The sequence below is a fragment of the Nicotiana tabacum genome, chromosome 10, assembly GCF_000715075.1.
Source record: "Nicotiana tabacum cultivar K326 chromosome 10, ASM71507v2, whole genome shotgun sequence".
Lineage (NCBI taxonomy): Eukaryota > Viridiplantae > Streptophyta > Magnoliopsida > Solanales > Solanaceae > Nicotiana > Nicotiana tabacum.
This window is the reverse complement of record NC_134089.1, coordinates 97,881,252-97,904,082: the sequence shown is the minus strand read 5'-3', so window position 1 is coordinate 97,904,082 and position 22,831 is coordinate 97,881,252. Positions and strand designations below refer to the sequence as shown.

Sequence of the window (22,831 nt, the reverse complement as noted above, 5' to 3'; positions counted from 1 at the left end):
GAGCAAATGGTGTCTCGTCTCCCGATTCATCGGCATTGTTATCGTAATCGTTGTTTTCTTCCTCACTTTGTGCATCTGCCAGATCCTGATGTAATACGTCGTTTTCGGGCAATTGAGTGAGTACGGGTAGTTCAACTTGCTCGTTTTCACTGCACATTTCAACAAAAATATAAGCTACTAAATTAATAAATGCTTTATATATGGCTATATTATTTCACTTACAAGTCGTAATGTGATGACATTCCATGATGGACGTTTTCAGTTAGATGATGACTACCGGATGGGCCACTTGTAAAATTCATATCCGGCCGGTACCCCCTATTAAATAAATGAGCGTTAAAATTAATTCAATACGTCAAAAATATACATAATTAACACAAATGAAAATTGAAGTTTACCACTCTTCTTGTGAATTATGGAAAGCAGGGTATAAATTATTTTCTCGCTGCTCATTCGCCGACGGTGATAAATTTAATCAAGAAAAAATCTTTCATCCGGAACATGTCCGGCAAAAACTGATCCAGAATAACCACCCGATGACTGGGGGTTATCTCTACTACGCACAACCTCGTTTTTTGGAACGTCTTCGACCTTCACGTACATCTCCAACATTGTGATTACAAGAAATTCCCGGCATTCGTCCGGAGTCCTCAGGAAATCACTCAAAGTGTCATCATCGTCGATGTTAAACTCTGAGTAAAAAGCAACCCCTTGCGGCGTAACGGAATACGGATATCTTCCGGTTACTTTGAGTATCACTGAACGTTTTCTCACACTCATTTTTTTGCATAACAACGATATCAATGTTTCGTACTCCATTGAAAGTGGCAATTTAACATTACACTTAGCAGGTAAACTGTAGCCCACAGAGTTATTCTCCATCACAACCTCACCCCCCCAATATAATGATACTCTTATTCTACGTTCTTCAGACATAATGAAAAAATGCTGGAGAATTTAACAACAATAGAAACCAACAAGAGTTAAAAAAATTTTTTGAATGAAGTTGTGGCGATTCTACGATGTTTATATAGGAAATGGCTAGCCGGAGAGGTTTTTTTTTTTTTTTGTATATAGCGCCACAAAAAGTGGCTTTATACGCTTTTGAATTATTGAACCCAGAAATTATTGGTGGGGTCAGGTAATAAGGGGTATAGCGCCACTATTAGTGGCGCTATGTAAGATGTGTCAATTTTATTATATATAACGCCACAAAAAGTGGCACTATACAATAACGGTGCAGTTACCGTTACTGTATAGCGCCACTTTTTGTGACATTATATATGGTTTGGTAACTTTTTTTTAACACTTATTTACGTATTTTGAGTAAACAAAAACCACATTTTGGTTCCGGACTCCGGCCGACAAGTTGTGGTATTTGACAGCCGCCAACTCAAATTCTTTATCCCCAAAAGAAAGAAAAAGGTGACGCCGAGTAAATAAATTAATCATGAAAAACAGAGGAGTCGTGGAGGAAATGATTATAGCTTTTAATTTGCAGAATAGCCCAACGAATGAAACGAATGTTTTATTTGGACATAAATATAATTTTAAATTATTTTTTAAATTTTATCAGTAATTTGAGTGGAAATTTTAAAAAATAATTTTTTGGAGTTTTTTAAATTTTCGAAAATTTTCAAAATGCATCTTCAAGTAAAAGTTAAAATTTTTATGAACAAACATCAATTTTAGAAAGAAGTAAATTTTTTTAGGAAAAAGTAAAAAATTTGTTATGTCCAATCGGGCTCTAAGATTCTATTCTTTTCCACGAAGTAAACTGAGTGTTATTAAACGTGAAAGGTGCAAAATCCATGTTTGGCTTCATAATGACTAGAAATCAGGCAGGTACATTGAATGGCGGTTGTTCATCTTGTCTGCTTTCATTTACGGTAGAAGCTTCTTCTTCTATCGCTCTCAAAGGTTAAATCCGTGTCGTCTTTTGTCACTAATAATGATTAATTAACAATACCTCGTCCAAAATGTAATGGGATTGAGTCGATCCTATCCCCCTTAATCAAAAGTTTCATATACATAAGTTTTGTAATAAAGAAAAAATTGATTGGAAGTGCATTCTTTGTTTAACGGAGCTTAAGTTACGTATATTAATCGGAACTCCAATGCAATATCAGAAAATTGGCTGAAAAAAAAACTAACAATGTACTTTTTTCCCTCTCAACTTGGGAATTTTCAACCATGCGATGTCCATGAAATTCTTCTTCTTTGCTTTCTCTAATTATTTACAAATTACAAATTAAGATGACTCGATCTTTATCCTCATGTTGAACACATGCTTTACACTTTGGTCTTGTTTTACATTAGTAAAATTTGGACGCCCATGTTGACTTATTTAATTCATTTGTTTTTTACGATGATCAATTAAGACATATCGCATGTTTCTACGAACATTGTAATAATTTTACATTCTAAGATTAGTTAGTGAGTTTAACTTCTTTACGCGAATTATAAACTTATTTTACATCGTTAGGATAAAAAACTTGTTAACAACTTTTAATTTTCGATAGTAAACCCAATTTGGTAACTTAAGAAAAAGGTAAATAATTTATTATATCAAATTAAAATACACTAATATTGTAAAGTAATGCAAATGTTCAATGCGTGCAAATTAAATCCTTAATTAAATAAACAGGAGAAAAAGGAAAATGATCATTTGCAAAAGTCTAGATAGAGAACGTGCCATTTGGAATTTTCATTAATGTGCGTTCTTTAGCCTTTTTCTCGAAAAAAAGGCGGTCGACACATAGCTAAAATTTGGTTAATGTGATATTATCCCCACTAGCCGACATCATTATCACCTGAGCTTTCATGGAAGTAACCTTAATGGGCTTAATTAATAATTAATAGTAGTAACTTTTTATTAACAAGGATCGATGTGTGAAAAAAACAAAGTTTAACTAAACATGATAATGTAAATTATGTTAAAATTTTACACGTGCATTGCACTAAGGAGGAGCACTACTATATATTATGTTTTTCTATAAAAGAGCCTTATTTAAGGTTAAATAATTTCTGGCACACGAAGACAATTTAAGGAAACATTCACGAAAGGGGAGAGAGACTTAAACAGCTTTTTTCCCTAATATCATATAGTACAATCTATCATGTGATCACAGCCTAACTCTCCCTGCAAATTCACCGAGCAATTTTACGGTATTGTAAAATCACTAAGGGTCGTTTCATTTGAATAAAAGTTATACTGAAATTAATTATATTGAAGTTAGTTGTACTGTAATTAGTTCTTCTGATATTATTTTTTAATGACTATTTGGTGTATTATATTAATTCTGAGATTGTCAATTTTACTGTTTTATCCTGAGATTGCTATTTCATCCTCTAACAAATATAAAATTATCCCGGTATTATTTTTAATCTTGGAATAAATTATCTCAGAATTAATTACCAAACAACTCCCAAGTAATCACTTTTATCCTCCTGTTTCCAAAAACATTTTTAACATTCATCAGATTGTCAGTTTAAGTGAAATGAAATAGTTAACAGATTTCATATGGTGTCACTAACATTTCCTTATCAGAAAGTCAATCATTTGCTAAAGACAAAAAGTAAAAATACACATAGGTCAATTATTTAGGAAATCTCTTAGGTCCAAAATTTATAAGGTCTCTATCTCTCCTTTGATTGCTCAACAGTTCTCTCCTCTGTTACACTCTCTCTTCAGAGAATTTCACTCATCAACAAGAGCTATTCATAGGATTTTAAGGTAAAAAACAGTGGTGACGGCTCTGCTTTTTACTTGAACGATATTAATCGTTGGTCTTTCTTTGTTTTAATCTTTCTCTTCTCTGTGTTAATCTCAGGCCGGCTATAAATAATTTATCCTTTTGTTTTGCAGATAATACAATTTTCAAGATCTGAAGAAAGCTATCTGTTGCAAGTTTCAATTTTAGAGAGAGGTACATTCTACACTAATCTTTTTCTACACAGTTTAGTAAGGATATAACTGCATGACTTAACGATTCTATAAAGGGCCGCACCCAAATCGTCCCTGAACTTAGGACGATTGTATAGACTATCTTAAATCGAAACTTGTTCCTGATTTTCAGAACCATGCTAATAAATCTGGTCTTGTATATCTTTGTTAGACTGCTTTAACTCTAGGAATTTACTAGTATTTTAAGAAAGTATTAATCAACTTACTCATCATTTACCATAATGTCTGGCTCTATTGAGGGGCTGCAGGTACATAAATTGCCTATTTTGCATTTAGAAAGTTTCTAAAAAGTGCATATTAGCAAAGTCAGAGTCCAGGATTCAGAATCAGCAAGTTAAAATAAATATGATGTTATTATTAACTGGGGCTGAGCTAGAGATTCGATAACGGGTTCGGTCGAACCCAGTAGTTTTAGTGCAAACCCTATATTTATCTTAAGAAATTCATTGAATAAGTATAAATTCTTATTTTAGAACCCAGTAACAAATCCCGAACCCAGTAACTTCAAATTCTGGCTCCGCCTCTGAACCCAACTTGTGTGGAATTGAGGTGTAGTTACTGTTGCATCTTCACATATTTATGTTCTTTGACTTGATTGAATTTTTGGGTTTTGCAGAAGATGTCATCATCATATGAAGGGAGGTATAATTTGTATAGCCAAGGTAGTAGTGGGTGGACATCAATGAGGAATGAAGAATTTCAAGAAGAAGACATTTGGAGTCATTTTACTAACGAAAGACGCGAAATTGACTCTAATTTCAGCAAAAGTAAAGAGTTATCTTCAAATTTCAGTCCAAGGAGGCTTCCCACTGCAGTCAAAATGATCCCAAGGTCAAACAAAAATTCCGGTCACGAACCTAAAATAGCTCAGCAATCAGCCCCAGTAAACATACCCAATTGGTCAAAAATTTATGGGACGAGCTCAAAACAAGCAGATGATTCTGGTGGTGGAGGATACAGTTTTGTGAGAAATAATTGCGAAAGCGATGATGAAGAAGATGATAATGATGGAGGAGAAACGATGCCTCCACATCAATGGCTTGCTAAAAAACATGAAAGGAGCCAAATAACTTCTTTTTCAGTGTGTGAAGGCATTGGAAGAACTTTAAAAGGCAGAGATTTGAGCAGGGTGAGAAATGCAATCTTAAGCAAAACAGGGTTCCTTGAATAGCATGAGCTTAAATAGGAGCAATAGGTACTGAGAATTCATATAGTTGATCCAAATTTGTTTAGAATTGAGCGTAATTTTTATTACTGTTGTATTATAGTCGTATAAATGATGTGGTGATGGTTGATAATCGTAAGGCATTAGCAGTAGGATTTGATTAGTAATGGAATTAACGTTGAAATTGCATTTTTGTCATTACAAGTATTAGGTCTACCAATATTACTGCCTCATCTCAATGGACTAGTGAAGTAAAGGAATTCACTATAAATGTAAATTTTCTGAGATACAACTCTATTTTACCTGTGTTAATATAATCACTACTGAAGAAGCAAGGAAATAAAAGGGAGGCATCACTCTGTACTGTGATTATCTTGTTGGATTAGTGGTATTGTTTGACCAAAAAATATTGAAACATTTTTTATTAAATCAATTAATGAAGATGAAGAGGTAAATCTTAGTCAAACATAATAAATTTCAGATCTATAAACAAATCAGAAAATGATACATAAGATGAAATAGGGGCGATCAATCTTATTAAGTTTTTCATTTCATCTCTCACCAATCGATGGAGATACCTCTTTCTTTTCTTCCCTGCTAAGAAGATTACAAAGGAGAGGAAAAAGAGAGAAAAAGCCCGCATTTTCTAGGAAGATTCCCTTCCTATATATAGTTATGGAATCCTTACTATGCTCTTGGGTCAATGCACTTTCATACCACGTCCGCTTTCGTCGTTCCCTGAGTATTGTTCTTTGACTTGGCGGGTATTGTGAGTACGGGGTTTGGAGCAAACCATGTCGTCTTCCACTATCTCGCTGCTTGAACGGGATCTCGATTGGGTCAACCGCAACGATCAGATTTTGACCAATACAGCTATGAGCAGGAGATTAAGAGTTGTTTGTACATTCGAAATTCTTTAACTTCATACATTAACATTTTACCGTCGGTGAGATGCTCTTACATTGACATAAATGTCAGAACATGTACGGCAACAAGTTTCCATAATCTTTCATTCTTTCTCAAATTCCGTGCATAATCAAATATCGTCGTACAAAATGGATCGAGAAAAATAATACAAAAAAAATCAAGCATGTATTCTATCGGTGCATTTTTAACTTAGCAAAAAGTTACATTGTCAAAAGAGGCGTTTTCGTATATATATATCATATATGAAACTATATTATCAAATATGTTCATAATTTGCTTATTACCCTTCATGTTAATAGTATTTTTACCTAATATATACAATGCATTAAATAAGGAATTACTGTAGCTTTATGATTCCTTATTTTGCGCGCTAAAAAAGGGGAATTAAATATTTTTCAGATCTTCCCCAACGCAAATCACGCACGTTCCATAATTATCGTCGGCTTCACTTTGATCTTCCACAACGCAAAACAAGATTTTCCATACTCTATTTTTGCGATACACTCTGTTTTCAGAAATTCTCTCTACATCTCTCTCTATTTCTCAATCGCAAATTTCAGTAATACAAAGCAAATGAAAAGAAAGCAGCAATTCTACCATTGACAGCCATTAAAAAGCTTGAAAGCTTTGAATTCAAATTTGGGTTTTCAAAAATCCTTATTTGTTTGGATTGGGTGTTGTTGAAAATAATCGGAAATATGGTTTGGAGTTTATATCTCAATTTTGAGGGGTTTTGGTGAAGATTAGACTTGGTTTTGACTGAATTTCAAATTGAAACTCGAAGAAGAAGAAGACATATTGCAGAAATTGTAGATTATTTGTATTTTGATTGTAGATGCTTTATTTTCTATTTTCACAAATAAACTACAAATCTTCTGAAAAAACGCAATTATGCCAAAATCCCAATTATGCTATAATTGAATGAGAATTGGGATATAAAAATTCAATGTGCCCAGTTTGTAGATATTTTGTAGATAAATTGTAGATTATTTGTATTCTAATTGTAGATGCTTTGTTTTCTGTTTTCACAAATCCAAAACGACTAAAACTTCTACAAAACCTTCTGCAAAAAACGCAATTATATCGAAAATACCAATTAAGCTACAATTGAATGGGAATTGGGATATTAAAATTCAATGTACCCGCTTTGTAGATATTTTGTAGATAAATTGTAGATTATTTATATTCTGATTGAAGATGCTTTGTTTTCTGTTTTCACAAATCAAAAATGACTAAAAGTTCTACAAATCTTCTGCAAAAACCAGTCTACAATAAAGTATAAATGTAGTAATTATGTAGATACCCTTACAAATAATACTGCTTTATACATGCTTAAACTGATTTGTTGTATATTTGTAGAATTTTTGTGGAAAATATACCGAAAGATATGTTCTTTATATATCTAGCATATTCTCTGTTGCTAATTAATTCTGTTTTCATTTTATCTCTAACTGGAATGGTTCTGATGGATGTTTGAATTGGGAAATGTTAAGGTAAGATTTCCAGTTAATATTACCGAACATTCCCAAGAAATGCAGTGTTTATTCACCAAAAGTTGCTACTGATTTTCCATCACAACTAATAGCATCTTCTGAAATATATGGAAGAACCAAAAGCAATATTTTGGATTAGGCTTCAACGAGAAACTTATTGCATCGAAGAATGAATATTGGAGGAATCTGCATCCAAGAATGCCTGGATTAAGCACTTCAAATTCTGTTCTCATATAAACAAAGAAGAATTTTCAGATTCCTTTAATTAAGGAGTAAAACACGTACAATTAATTATACCCTTAATTAATTATGGTATAGAATTGATAATTTGATATACTAAGTGTAATTAAGTTAAACCTTAAACATTGAAGGTAATAAGGTTTACTATGTGGCATAGGAATGTAAAAATTCCTTGTCAAAATCCAGGATCCGTTACTGTTTAGGCCATGTTCTTTATTGCAGTGTGGGCATGAATATGATGTTCAAAGTGCAGAGTTTGGCGTCTGGGTCACCCATTTTTGGCCATTTTGATACTTTTGTAGTTTGTAGCTGTCATAAGCAGCTAGTGGCTAGTGGCATTTTTTTAATCTTTAAGAGAAAATTTAGTATACCTAATGTGATGATGTTAACACTATATTCTTCTTAATTCTATACTAAATTTTGGCTGTGAAACAATGGAAGAGTGATGATAGGTTATAATTGTGTATTTTAGTCGCTTATTATACTCTAAGTTACTGTACTTTAATTGAGTTTGAGCTTTAATCGCTAGTGTTTTGCACTAAATATGTGTTTTATGCCTTGTAGGAGTGATTCCGATATATGTAGGCGTTATGGAATGAATTCAAGTGATTTGGAGCTTTGAAGTCTGAGTAAAAGCCCAAGACATTAAACCGGGATCGTGTTCGGAGGTCGTGTTCCAAGTCCGGATGTTAAAAGAGGACGAAATAAGTTCACTCTGAGAAAATTACACTGCCGCGCCGCATGGGACGCCGCAAGGCGCGGCGCAGCAGTGTAAAATGCTGCCTGATGTAAATAGTTGAGGCTACTGATAAACTCCATTAGCGCGCCGCATGGCGCGGCGCAGGGTTCGGCGCGGCTGTACAAAATTTATAGAGCCAGAGTCCTATTTCGCACGGGAGAAGGTGTTTTCGTCTGGGCCCAACCCTACTTGGTATAAATACATATAAAAATATTATTTTGAGGACTTTTGACGGAGCTTAGCCTCGAGAGTCGCACTTTGGAGCAAAAATACACACAAGAACATCTCAGATTTCTTCATCATTTCTAGTATTTTCAATTATTCAAAACTTATGCAATTGTTTGATTACATCATGAGTGGCTAAACACCCATTGTTCTAGGGTTGTGATTTAGCCATGAATAATGTTGTTTAACGTTGACTTGACCTTGATTATAATTCACCAATATATGGTTGTTTCTTCAATTGTGTGTTTAATTGCTTAATTGTCTAGCTAGCAGTTACATTCTATTTACTATCTATGCTATGCTTGGGAAAGCCGTGTTTAGATTAAGGCTGTATTGTGGTCCGGGCCCGGCCCAGGACTGCGGGCCAAGCGGGCCGGTTCAAGCGGGCCCGGTCTCTAGTGGTGCATAAGCCCGTAGCGGACCGGTCCAACCCAAATAGCCCGTGAGCCCGGGACCGTTAAGCCCGGGACCGGCAGGTGGGCCTGGGCCAGTTCAACCGGGTCCAACGGGCCCCAACGACTATTTTTTTAATTTTTTTTTAAAATGACCAACGGTCAGATTTTTAAAATCTAGCCGTTGGCCATCAAAATTCAACCGTTTGGCACTTTAAAAAAAGCCATTTGGCCCCCAAACTTTGTTTTAACCCCAAACTTTTTATAATTTTACTTTTCCCAATTCTCAACTATAAATACCCCCCCCTTTCTTTCATTTTTACTCACAAATTCATCAATCTCTCTCTAATTTTCTTCTATAATTGCTTACTTTATTATTGTAATTTCGTGAAAAATTGTGAAGTTGGTGAATTGAAGTATTCAAGTCTTCAACGATATTCAATTTTCAAGAAGTTGTTCGTCAATTCGGTAAACTCGTTCCAACTCTTATGTTTTAATATTATAGTTTTGTTAGTTTTATTTAGTATAATTATAATTAATATGGCATTTTCTTTGATTTTTTTTTGGGTGGTAACGGTAAGGGAAAATCTAAAATTGGTGAATTTAGTAGCCAAGCTACTACTCTTCCCCCGGCTCCCCGACCCAAACCTGTTACCCGTCCTCCTCCACCTGTTATTCTTGATAGTGATAACCCTTGTTTTTAATTTTCCGATAGTCAATTTTGCCATGATGTTTCACCAAGTCAATAATTAAATGAAGAAGTTATGAATGCTCTTTATCCTAATGAAGCTATCTTTGAAAATGATGATTTAGATGAAACACAACCGGATTTAGATGATACACCTACTAGTCCTATTAATAACCCAAATGATGCCCCACCTGACCCTCCTGTAGTAACCCCTACTTTTAATAGACAACCTGCTAAACGGCCTGAAACATCTCTTGTTTGGCACTTTTTACTCAACTAAGAGAACAAAATAAGGCTAAGTGTAAAACTTGTGGGTCTCAACTAGTTTATAAATTTACTGGAGACCGTAGCGGTACGGGTAGTTTGACTAGACACATATTGAAACACCCTAGAGATAAAGCTAGATTTTTACAAATGAAAGCTGCGCAAGAGGGGACAAGTGTAGATACTACGGTTAACCCTAGTACAAGTTCAAATCTAGTTCAACCGAGAATTAACACTGTTACCGGTGGCATTTTATATTATGATCCGAATAAAGATCGTGAAGAATTGGCAAAAATGGTTACTGTTATGTGCTTACCCTATAGTTTTCCTTCTAACCCTCCTTTTGTGCATTATATTAGAAGAGTTTTTAATCCTACTTATAAAGGATGGCCTCGCGCAACCGTAAAGAGCGATATTTATAAATATAAATATGAATATGAACAATATTTGCGCTATTTATTTACTCATATAGATTGTCGCATTGCTATTACTACTGATATTGGTAGAAGTGGTAATGACTGTGATTATCTAACTGTTACAAGTCATTGGATAGATGAGGAGTGGATAATGCAAAAGCGCATTATTGCTTATAGAATAATTAATTCACGCCATACAGGTAAGTTTATTGCTAACACAGTTGCAGATATTTGTAGATATTTTTGTATTAGAGATAAAATTATGTCGGTTTCAATGGATAATGCTTCTAGTAACACTAACGCTATAGGCTTGCTTACAACTACACTAAATCCTGCATTTAGTAATATTTTTCATGTTAGATGTATTTTTCATATTTACCATTTAATCGTCGGTGCTGGTATGAAAGTTTTGATTGTAGAAATTGAAAAGGTTAAAATGGCTCTTAATTGGGTTTTTTATTCAAACCGTAGAAGTAGACTTAGAGAATATTTTAAAAAAATCTGATGAATTTGGCCTTAGAGAAAGAAAGGTTCCTAAACCTTGTCCAACTAGATGGAATTACATGTATGAAAATTTAGTTGGTGCATATGAATATAGAAAACCAATAAACACAACGTATAATGCTCGTGTTGGTGGTGGTGATGATGATGATGATGAGCACCTTGCAAATCAAGATTGGAGTAATGTTAAAATGCTTGTAGACTTTTTAGAACAATTTCATATTACTACAAATGAATTATCTGGCCAATATTATCTTACTATTTCTAACTGTTTAGTTTATATTGCAACACTTGTAGATTTTAGAGGGTGGAGTAATTTATCAAGAAGCTATTAATTCTATGAAAGCTAAGTTTAAAAAATATTTTTCCCTATCCCCCCTATTTTTGGTGTTGCTGCATTGTTAAATCCTACAATGAAATTAGGAGGTCCTCACTTTTGGTATTCAAAAATTTATAACGCTTTATCACTTTCAGCTGAGGAATTTGCTACACTTGGAGATGCAAAAGCCTCAATTAAAATATATGCTCAAACAATTTATAATGCTTATCAACTTGCCTTAGATCAAGCTAGATGTGACGACCCAAAGGGGTCATCACCTATTTTCTTATCCATTTGTGTCTCCAAGGCCTTGAAAACCTCATTTAGAGTCGCCTCGATTTGCGTGCGCAGTCCGGGCGCATAATCGGAAAGCTTAAATATGAAATTCTGTGAAAAATGCTAAATTTTGAGGTTAAAATGAATAAATTTGACTTCGGTCAATATTTTGGGTAAACGGACCCGGACCCGTGATTTGATGGTCCCTAGAGGTCCGTAGGAAAATATGGGACTTGAGCGTATGCCCGGAATCGAATTCCGAGGTCCCAAATCCGAGAAATAAATTTTTGAGTAAAAAATTGTTTTCTGAAATTTATAAAGAAAATTGAAATGAAAATTGTTTAGAATGTGTTGGTATCGGGCTCGCATTTTGGTTCCGGCGCCCGGTACAAGTCTTATATGTAATTTAAGAAGTTTTTGTGAAGTTTGGTTGAAATTGGACATCATTTGACGTGTTTCGGACTTAAAACTCTAAATTTGAAAGTTTATGAAGTTTGAAGAAAAACTAGTGATTTTGAGGCTTGATTCGTTGTTTTTGATATTATTTTGGCAATATGATCGCACGGTTGAGTTCGTAGGATGTTTTTGAGTTTGAGTGCATGTTTGGTTAGGAGCCTGAGGGCTCGGGTGTGATTCGGATGTGTCTCAGGATGGTTTTAGCATTAGAAAAAGTTGCAGAAAGTAGCAGTTCTAGTGTTCTGATATTTAATTCTATGCGATCGCATAGGCAGCATCGCGATCGCATAGTGTAAGCTTCCAGGTGCCCAATTTTGTTCTATGCGATCGCGTAGCTTAGCCACATTTCATTCAATGCGATCGCATATTTCATTCAATGCGATCGCAGTTCATAAAACCAAACCTGAAAGTGCGAAGTCCTTTCTTCTATGCGATCACAATGCTTGGTTAGCGATCGCAGAGACCAACCTTTCCTTCCCCTATGCGATTGCATGACTCTCTTCGCGATCGCATAGAGCAATTTTGCCCAGTTATAAATTTTAATTCCAGAACAGTGTAGTTACGGGATTTTCATAAAAACACACGAACTATTTCTTCTCCAAGGTCCTTAGGCGTCCATTGAAGCTCTATTTCACCAATACTTCTTGGGTTAGTAAATTTCAACTCGTTTTCTTCATTTTCCATCAATATCTATTGAATTCCTAACCCTAAAACATGTAATTTAGAGTAGAAATTAGGGGTTTTGGGTAGAGTTAGGTTTTTGGGAATTTTGAGTGATTCAACCTCAATTTGGGGTCAGATCTTAAAATAAATTATATATTTGAACTCGTGGGGTTATGGGTAATCGGGTTTTGGTCCAAGCCTCATGTTTGGACCATGTGGGCCCGGGGTCGAATTTTGGTATTTTTGGAAGAATGCTAGGAACTTCATATCTAAGCTATGAGATTTTATTATCGAGTCTTTATTGATATTATTGAATTAATTATGCCTAGATATCGTTGTTCGGAGTCGGCTTATAAAGGAAAGGCGGTATTTGAGGGTTGATTGCTATTCTTTGGACCGAGGTAAGTGTTTGTTCTAACTTTGGCTTGAGGGAATAGGATTAGAGTGTTGTTTGCTATTTGCTAATTGTTGAGTACAGTGTATAGGCATGGTGACGAGTATCTATGCACCAGAGTCTAGCATGACCGTGAGTCTTGTTTGTGTTTATTCGGATTTTGTGATACCTCTTCCTTGTTAAATTGATAAATTTCATATAATGTGAAGAGTTTGAAGAAGAATTATGATTTGTACATTCTTGGAGCGTTGGCTCGAACGAGAATATGATAATTGAGCAAGAAGTGATCAAAAGAGAAAGTGATGTAATTATTCCCTTGCCGGGACGTGTAGTTTATTATAGTTGTTGCTCCCTTGCCGGGATGTTTAATATTGTTTGTCTATCCCCTCACCCCGTTTGGTTGTGATTGTTGATTGGGTGAGGAAGAGCGATTATGCACGAAGGGTCATTCCGTGCCACGTTTTGAATATTTATGCACGAAGGGCCATTCCGTGCCATGTTTGAATATTTATGCACGAAGGGTCATACCGTGCCACGTTTTGAATATTTATGCACGAAGGGTCATTCCGTGCCTTGATATGAGAGTTTATGAGAGTAAAAGCACGAATGGTGATGCCGTGCATTTGTTGCTTTCTGATTCTTTGTGGATATCCGAGTTATGTTATTTTTTTTTCATTACTTGTTGTTATTTGATTTACTTCGAGGTTATAGCTTCCCTTACCCTAATTGTCTTGTGATTGTTGTTTGGGTGAGGAAGAGCATAAAACACGAAGGGTGATGCCGTGTATTGTTTTGGTGAGGACGAGAGTAAAAGTACGAAGGGTGATGCCATGCAAATTTTTGACTTTTGATTCTTGTTGATATTCTGACTTGTTGTTTCTTTCTGTTATTGAGGATTTCTATTTGAAACTGTTAACTCTCCACAGCATGTTTCCCCCTCCCACATTGACTGATTATTTATGTATCTCTTTTCCGCTGTGTGTGTGTGTGTATATATATATATATATATATATATATATATATATATATATATATATATATATATATATATATATATATATAAAATGTACAGGTTTATTTGGAGTCCGGTCCTAGCCTCATCACTACTTTGCCGAGGTTAGGTTGGGCACTTACCAGCACATGAGGTCGATTGTGCTGATACTACACTCTGTGCATCTTTTTGCACAGATCCAGGAGCAGCTTTTGGACCTCAGCAGTAGGATTTGATCGGGAGCTGACTTCAGTCCAGGGACTTTCGAGGTAGCCTAGCTGACGTCCGCAGGCCGGAGTCCCTTCCTATTTTACTTGGATTGTTTCCCTTTTGTACCAGAACAAAGCATTGTATCTTTTATTCAAACCTTGTTTGTAGTACTCTCTAGTAGTTCGTGAGTTAGTGACACCAGACTCTGGGTAGAGACGTATTTAGACTTTCGCATTTAATTTCAGTTATCTAAGTTTAAAGACTTCCGCTTTTATTTAATTGTCTCGTTTTGTTTATATTGTTGCGAATGTTATCAGAAATGTTTTAATACTTGGCTGGCCTAGCTCCAATAGTAGGCGCCATCACGACTCCCGATGGTGGGAAATTCGGGTCGTGACAAGTTGGTATCAGAGCACTAGGTTACTTAGGTCTCACAACTCATGGACAAGCTCGGTAGAGTCTGAGGGATCGGTACAGAGACGTCTGTATTTATCCCGCAGAGGCTACTGAGTTAGGAAAACTTCACATCTGTTCTTTCTTGTCGTGCGGTTCTGTTTCCCCAATACTGATTGAATTTCTATTCCGTTCTTTCGCAGATGGCGAGGACACGTGCTTCCTCATTGACCGCTCAGCAGCCTGAGCCCCAAACAGCAGCTCCCACTAGGGGCAGAGGGCGAGTGCGAGGCCGTACTAGAGGCCGAGGTAGGGGCAGAGTTCAACCCCAAGCAGCAGCACCAGTGGCGGAGCCTCAGGTTGATTTTGAGGAGGAGGTTCCGGCCCCAGCAGTTCCAGTGGGCCCATCTCAGGTCCCAAAGGGGTTCATTGCCACCCCAGTTCTTCAGGATGCCCTGGTTCGATTGGTGGGCCTTATGGAGAGTGTCACTCGAACAGGTTTGCTTCCTGTAGCACCAGCCACTTCTCAGGCTGGAGGAGGGGCTCAGACTCCTGCTACATGTACTCCGGAGCAGGTAACTCCCCAGATTCAGACTCCAGCGGTTCAGCCAGTTGGAGTAGTTCAGCCGGGTGCCATAGCTCAGACCAGTGATGGAGCGGCTATGTCCACCGATGCTTTGTGGAGATTGGATAGGTTCACCAAGCTCTTCATTTCTACTTTTGCCGGTGCATCTACTGAGGATTCCCAGGAATATCTAGAAAGCTGCCACGAGGTTCTCAGAAACATGGGTATTGTTGAGACCAATGGGGTTGATTTTGCTACATTTCGCTTGTCTGGATCTGCCAAGACTTGGTGGAGGTATTATTGCTTAGCGAGACCAGCCGGATCGCCATCTTTGACTTGGGAGCAGTTTACAGTGTTATTTCTTGAGAAATTTCTCCCCGTGACTCAGAGAGAGGCCTATCGGAGGCAGTTTGAGCGCCTCCAGCAGGGTTCTATGACTGTTACCTAGTATGAGACCAGGTTCATCGATTTAGCTTGCCATGCTCTCATCATACTTCCCACCGAGAGAGAGAGAGGGTGAAAAGGTTTATTGATGGTCTTATTCTGCCGACTCGTCTTCAGATGGCCAAGGAGGCCGGGAGCGAGATCACATTTCAGGAGGCGGCCAATGTAGCCCACAGAGTTGAGATGATTCTATCACAGGGAGGTGGTCATAGGTCGGATAAGAGGCCCCGTCATTCAGACAGATTCAGTGGTACCTCGTCTGGAGGTAGAGATTTGTATAGTAGAGGCCATCCTCCTAGGCCCTTTCAGTCAGCTCTCCAGGTCTCTCATGGTACTCCAGGTGGTAGTGGTTCTCAACCATATTATTTTGAGCAGCAGTCCTTCAGTGCACCACCAACTCCCATCAGTGCACCACCACTTCAGAGCTTCAGGGGAGGACATTCAGGTTGATAGGTCCAGCAGTCTCCACAACCGAGGGCTTGTTATGGTTGTGGTAACCCAAGTCACATTGTTAGATTTTGCCCTCGAACTTTGGGTAGTTCTCAGCAGCAGGGTCCTCGTCCTGTAATTCAGGCACCAGTTGCTCCACAGCCTACCCAGCCAGCTAGAGGCGGGGGTAGAGGACATAGAGGTGGAGGTAGAGGTCATAGAGGTGGAGCTCAGATCACCAGAGGAAGGGGTCAGCCATCAGCCGATCGTCCCAGGGATATGATTCAGGGAGGTGGGGCCAAGCCCCGATGTTATGCTTTGCCAGCCAGGCCAGAGGCTGAGTCATCCGATGCTGTTATTACAGGTACTATTCTGGTCTGTGATAGAGATGCTTCAGTGCTATTTGACCCTGGATCTACGTATTCATATGTGTCGTCCTATTTGGCACCCTACTTGGTTATGCCTAGTGAGGCCTTGAGTATTCCTGTATATGTATCTACACCAGTGAGTGATTCTATAGTGGTTGATGGGGTTCATCGTTCCTGTGTTGTGGTGTTTAGGGGTCTTGAGACCCGTGTTGATTTGTTGCTCTTAGATATGGTAGATTTCGACGTTATATTAGGGATGGATTGGTTGTCCCCGTATCATGGGATCTTGGATTATCATGCCAAGACTGTGACTTTAGCCTTACCGGATTTTCCCCGTTTAGTGTGGAGAAGGACTCCTGGTCATTCTACCCGCAGTGCTATTTCATATGTGAAGGCTCGGCGTATGGTCGAGAAGGGATGTTTGGCCTACTTGGATTATGTTCGTGATTCTAGTGCTGAGATTCCCTCTATTGATTCTGTGCCCGTGGTTCGTGAGTTTTTGGAGGTTTTCCCATCAGACTTGCCAGGGATGCTACACGATAGGGATATTGATTTTTGCATCGATTTGCTCCGGGCACTCAGCCCATTTCTATTCTGCCATATCGCATGGCCCCGCCAGAGTTGAAAGAGTTGAAGGAGCAGTTACAAGACTTGCTTGGGAAGGGCTTCATTAGACCCAGCGTGTCACCTTGGGGTGCACCGGTTCTGTTTGTAAAGAAAAAGGATGGCTCGATGAGAATGTGCATTGATTACCGACAATTGAACAAGGTTACAATTAAGAATAAGTATCCACTGCCGAGGATAGATGACTTGTTCGATCAGCTTCAGGGTGCCAAGGTATTTTCAAAGATTGACTTGAGATCTGGCTACCATCAGTTGAGGATTAGGGCATCCGATGTCCCTAAGACAGCATTCCGCACTCGGTACGGGCATTATGAGTTCTTGGTTATGTCATTTGGGTTAACCAATGCCCCAACAACCTTTATGGATTTGATGAACCGAGTGTTCAGGCCTTATTTGGACTTGTTCGTGATAGTCTTCATTGATGATATTTTGATATATTCCCGCAGTCGGGAGGAACACGAGCAGTATCTTAGAGTGGTTCTTCAGACCTTGAGGGATAGTCAGTTATATGCTAAGTTCTCGAAGTGTGAGTTCTGGTTGAGCTCGGTTGCATTTCTGGGTCACGTTGTATCAGCATAGGGTATTCAGGTGGACCCGAAGAGGATAGAGGCAGTCAAGAACTGGCCTCGACCAGCTTCATCTACAAAGATTCGGAGTTTCTTGGGGTTAGTAGGTTACTACCGTCGGTTCGTGGAGGGGTTTTCATCCATTGCAGCCCCGATGACCAGGTTGACCTAGAAGGTAGCCCAGTTCAGATGGTCGGACGAGTGTGAGGCGAGCTTTTAGAAGCTTAAGACAGCTCTGACTACGGCACCGGTATTGGTTTTGCCCACAGGTTCAGGGCCTTATACAGTCTATTGTGATGCATCTCGTATTGGACTTGGTGCAGTGTTAATGCAGGATAGCAAGGTCATTGCCTATGCTTCGAGGCAGTTGAAGGTTCATGAGAAGAACTATCCAGTGCATGATTTGGAGTTTGCAGCCATTGTTCACGCATTGAAGATTTGGAGACACTATCTGTATGGTGTGGCATGTGAGGTGTTCACAGATCATAAGAGTCTTCAGTATTTGTTCAAGCAAAAGGAGTTGAATTTGAGGCAGAGGAGGTGGTTGGAGTTATTGAAAGACTATGACATCACTATCTTATATCACCCAGGAAAGGCCAATGTGGTGGCCGATGCCTTGAGTAGGAAGTCAGCAAGTATGGGCAGTCTTGCTTATATTCTGGTCGGTGAGAGACCGCTTGCTTTGGACGTTTAGGCTTTGGCCAATCAGTTAGTGAGGTTGGATATTTCTGAACCTAGTAGAGTATTAGCTTGCACGGTCGCTCGTTCTTCGTTATGGGAGCGTATCCGTGATCGGCAGTTTGATGATCCCCATTTGTGTGTCCTTAGAGACACGGTGCAACGTGGAGATGCCAAGCAGGTTACCTTAGGTAATGATGGAGTTTTGAGATTGTAGGGTCGAGTTTGTGTGCCTAATGTGGGTGGGTTTCGAGAGTTAATTTTAGAGGAGGCCCATAGCTCCCGGTACTCTATTCATCTGGGCCCGCGAAGATGTATCAGGACTTGCGGTAGCATTATTAGTGGCGTAGAATGAAGAAGGATATCGTTGCCTATGTGGCTCGGTGTTTGAATTGTCAACAGGTTAAGTATAAGCATCAGAGGCCTGGTGGTTTATTTCAGAGGATTGAGCTTCCCGAGTGGAAGTGGGAGCGGATCACTATGGACTTCGTTGTTGGGCTCCCGCAGACTCGGAGGAAGTTCGACGCAGTTTGGGTCATTGTTGATAGGCTTACCAAGTCAGCGCATTTCATTCCTGTGGCAGTCTCCTATTCATCCGAGAGGTTAGCTGAGATCTATATCCGGAAGATTGTTCGCCTTCATGGTGTGCCGGTATCTATCATCTCGGACCGAGGTATGCAGTTTACCTCGCGTTTATGGAAAGCTATCCAGCGGGAGTTAGGCACCCAGGTTGAGTTGAGTACAACATTTCATCCTCAGACGGACGGGTAGTCCGAGCAGACTATTCAGATATTGGAGGATATGCTCCGAGCTTGTGTCATTGACTTTGGAGGTTCGTGGGATCAGTTCTTGCCTTTAACAGAGTTTGCCTACAACAACAACTACCAGTCGAGTATCTAGATGGATCCTTATGAGGCTTTGTATGGTAGGCGATGTCGATCTCCGGTTGGATGGTTTGAGCCGGGGAAAGCTCGGTTGTTGGGTACTGATCTGGTCTAGGAGGCCTTGGACAAGGTCAGGATCATTCAGGATAGGCTTCGTACAGCTCAGTCCAGGCAAAAGAGTTATGCAGATCGTAATGTTCGAGATGTGGCTTTCATGGTGGGTGAGCGGGTATTGCTTCGGGTGTCGCCTATGAAGGGCGTGATGAGATTTGGGAAGAAGGGCAAGCTTAGCCCTAGGTTCATTGGTCCCTTTGAGATTCTTGATCGAGTGGGAGAGATGGCTTATAGACTTGCATTGCCACCGAGCTTATCAGCCGTACATCCAGTGTTTCATGTGTCCATGCTTCGAAAATATCACGGCAATCCATCCCACGTGTTAGATTTCAGCACTGTCCAGTTGGACAAGGACTTATCTTATCAGAAAGAGCCAGTAGCTATTCTAGACCGGCAGGTTCGCCAGTTGAGGTCGAAGAGTTTTCCTTCGGTTCGTGTTCAGTGGAGAAGTCATCCACCTGAGGCATCGACCTGGGAGTCCGAGTCCGATATGCGGGACCGTTATCCTCACCTTTTCCCCGACTCAGGTACTTCCTTCTTATGTCCGTTCGAGGACGAACGATTGTTTTAGAGGTGGAGAATGTGACGACCCAAAGGGGTCATCACCTGTTTTCTTATCCATCAGTGTCTCCGAGGCCTTGAAAACCTCATTTAGAGTCACCTCAATTTGCGTGCGCAGTTCAGGCGCGTAACCGGAAAGCTTAAATATGAAATTCTGTGAAAAATGCTAAATTTTAAGGTTAAAATGAATAAATTTGACTTCGGTCAATATTTTGGGTAAACGGACCCGGACCCGTGATTTGACGGTCCCAGAAGGTCCGTAGAAAAATATGGAACTTGGGCGTATGCCCGTAATTGAATTCCGAGGTCCCAAGTGCGAGAAACGAATTTTTGAGTAAAAAATTGTTTTCTGAAATTTATAAAGAAAATTGAAATGAAAATTGTTTAGAATGTGTTGGTATCGGGCCCGCATTTTGGTTCCAGTGCCCGGTACAAGTCTTATATGTAGTTTAAGATGTTTCTGTGAAGTTTGGTTGAAATTGGACGTCATTTGACGTGTTTCGGACTTAAAACTCTAAATTTGAAAGTTTATGAAGTTTGAAGAAAAACTAGTGATTTTGAGGCTTGATTCGTTGTTTTTGATGTTATTTTGGCGATTTGATCGCACGGTTGAGTTCGTAGGATGTTTTTGATTTAGAGTGCATGTTTGGTTAGGAGCCCTGAGGGCTCGGGTGTGATTCAGATGTGTCTCGAGATGGTTTTAGCATTAGAAAAAGTTGCAGAAAGTAGCAGTTCTGGTGTTCTGATATTTAATTCTATGCGATCGCATAGGCAGCATCGCGATCGCAAAGTGTAAGCTTCCAGGTGCCTAGTTTTGTTCTATGCGATCGCATAGATTCATCCGCGATCGCGTAGCTTAGCCACATTTCATTCAATGCGATCGCATCCTTCTTCTGCGATCGCAGTTCATAAAACCAAACCTGAAAGTGCGAAGTCCTTTCTTCTATGCGATCACAATGCTTGGTTCGCGATCGCAGAGACCAACCTTCCCTTCCCCTATGCGATCGCATGACTCTCTTCGCGATCGCATAGAACAATTTTGCCCAGTTATAAATTTTAATTCCAGAACAGTGTAGTTACGGGATTTTCATAAAAACACATGAACTCTTTCTTCTCCAAGGTCCTTAGGCGTCCATTGAAGCTCTCTTTCACCAATACTTCTTGGGTTAGTAAATTTCAACTCGTTTTCTTCATTTTCCATCAATATCTATTGAATTCCTAAGCCTAAAACATGTAATTTAGAGTAGAATTAGGGGTTTTGGGTAGAGTTAGGTTTTTGGGAATTTTGAGTGATTCAACCTCAATTTGGGGTCGGATCTTAAAATAAATTATATATTTGAACTCGTGGGGTTATGGGTAATCGGGTTTTGGTCCGAGCCTCGTGTTTGGACCATGTGGGCCCGGGGTCGAATTTTGGTATTTTTGGAAGAATGTTAGGAACTTCTATCTAAGCTATGGGATTTTATTATCGAGTCTTTATTGATATTATTGAATTAATTATGCCTAGATATCGTTGTTTCGGAGTCAGATTATAAAGGAAAGGCGGTATTTGAGAGTTGATTGCTATTCTTTGGACCGAGGTAAGTGTTTGTTCTAACTTTGGCTTGAGGGAATATGATTAGAGTGTAGTTTGCTATTTGCTAATTGTTGAGTACGGTGTATAGGCATGGTGACGAGTATCTATGCACCGGAGTCTAGCATGACCGTGAGTCTTGTTTGTGTTTATTCGGATTTTGTGATGCCTCTTCCTTGTTAAATTGATAAATTTCATATAATGTGAAGAGTTTGAGGAAGAATTATGATTTGTACGTTCTTGGAGCGTTGGCTCGAACGAGAATATGATAATTGAGCAAGAAGTGATCAAAAGAGAAAGTGATGTAATTATTCCCTTGCTGGGACGTGTAGTTTATTATAGTTGTTGCTCCCTTGCCAGGATTTAAGTATTATATTTTTCCTCCCTTGCCGAGATGTTTAATATTGTTTGTCTATCCCCTCGCCCCGTTTGGTTGGGATTGTTTATTGGGTGAAGAAGAGCGATTATGCACGAAGGGTCATTCCGTGCCACGTTTTGAATATTTATGCACGAAGGGGCATTCCGTGCCATGTTTGAATATTTATGCACGAAGGGTCATATCGTGCCACGTTTTGAATATTTATGCACGAAGGGTCATTCCGTGCCTTGATATGAGAGTTTATGAGAGTAAAAGCACAAAGGGCGATGCCGTGCATTTGTTGCATTCCGATTCTTTGTGGATATCCGAGTTATGTTATTTTTTTTCATTACTTGCTGTTATTTGATTTGCTTCGAGGTTATAGCTTCCCTTACCCTAATTGTCTTGTGATTGTTGTTTGGGTGAGGAAGAGCGTAAAGCACGAAGGGTGATGCCGGGTATTATTTTGGTGAGGACGAGAGTAAAAGCACGAAGGGTGATGCCATGCAAATTTTTGACTTTTGATTCTTGTTGATATTCTGACTTGTTGTTTCTTTCTGTTATTGAGGATTTCTATTTGAAACTGTTAACTCCCCACAGCATGTTTCCCCTTCCCACATTGACTGATTATTTCTGTATCTCTTGTGTGTGTGTGTGTGTGTGTGTGTGTGTATATATATATATATATATATATATATATATATATATATATATATATATATATGAATTGTACAGGTTTATTTGGAGTCCGGTCCTAGCCTCGTCATTACTTCGCCGAGGTTAGGCTGGGCACTTACCAGCACATGGGGTCGTTGTGTTGATGCTACACTCTGTGCATCTTTTTGCACAGATCCAGGAGCAGCTTTTGGACCTCAGCAGTAGGATTTGATTGGGAGCTGACTTCAGTCCAGGGACTTTCGAGGTAGCTTAGCTGACGTCCGCAGGTCG

At 39.0% G+C, this 22,831-nt stretch overlaps 1 long non-coding RNA gene across 2 annotated transcripts; it reads left to right on the top strand.

The window, feature by feature from the left end:
- Positions 1-3,018: 3,018 nt before the first annotated feature.
- On the top strand, positions 3,019-5,319 carry LOC107779735 (uncharacterized). 2 transcript variants are annotated; one of them, XR_012695657.1, is made up of 4 exons: positions 3,019-3,168; positions 3,666-3,736; positions 3,869-3,929; positions 4,584-5,319. It is a non-coding gene; the product is annotated as an uncharacterized LOC107779735 (long non-coding RNA). The 2 variants fall into 2 exon arrangements; XR_001646668.2 differs by lacking the exon at positions 3,019-3,168 and having other exon boundaries at positions 3,201-3,736.
- The last annotated feature ends 17,512 nt before the right edge of the window (positions 5,320-22,831 follow it).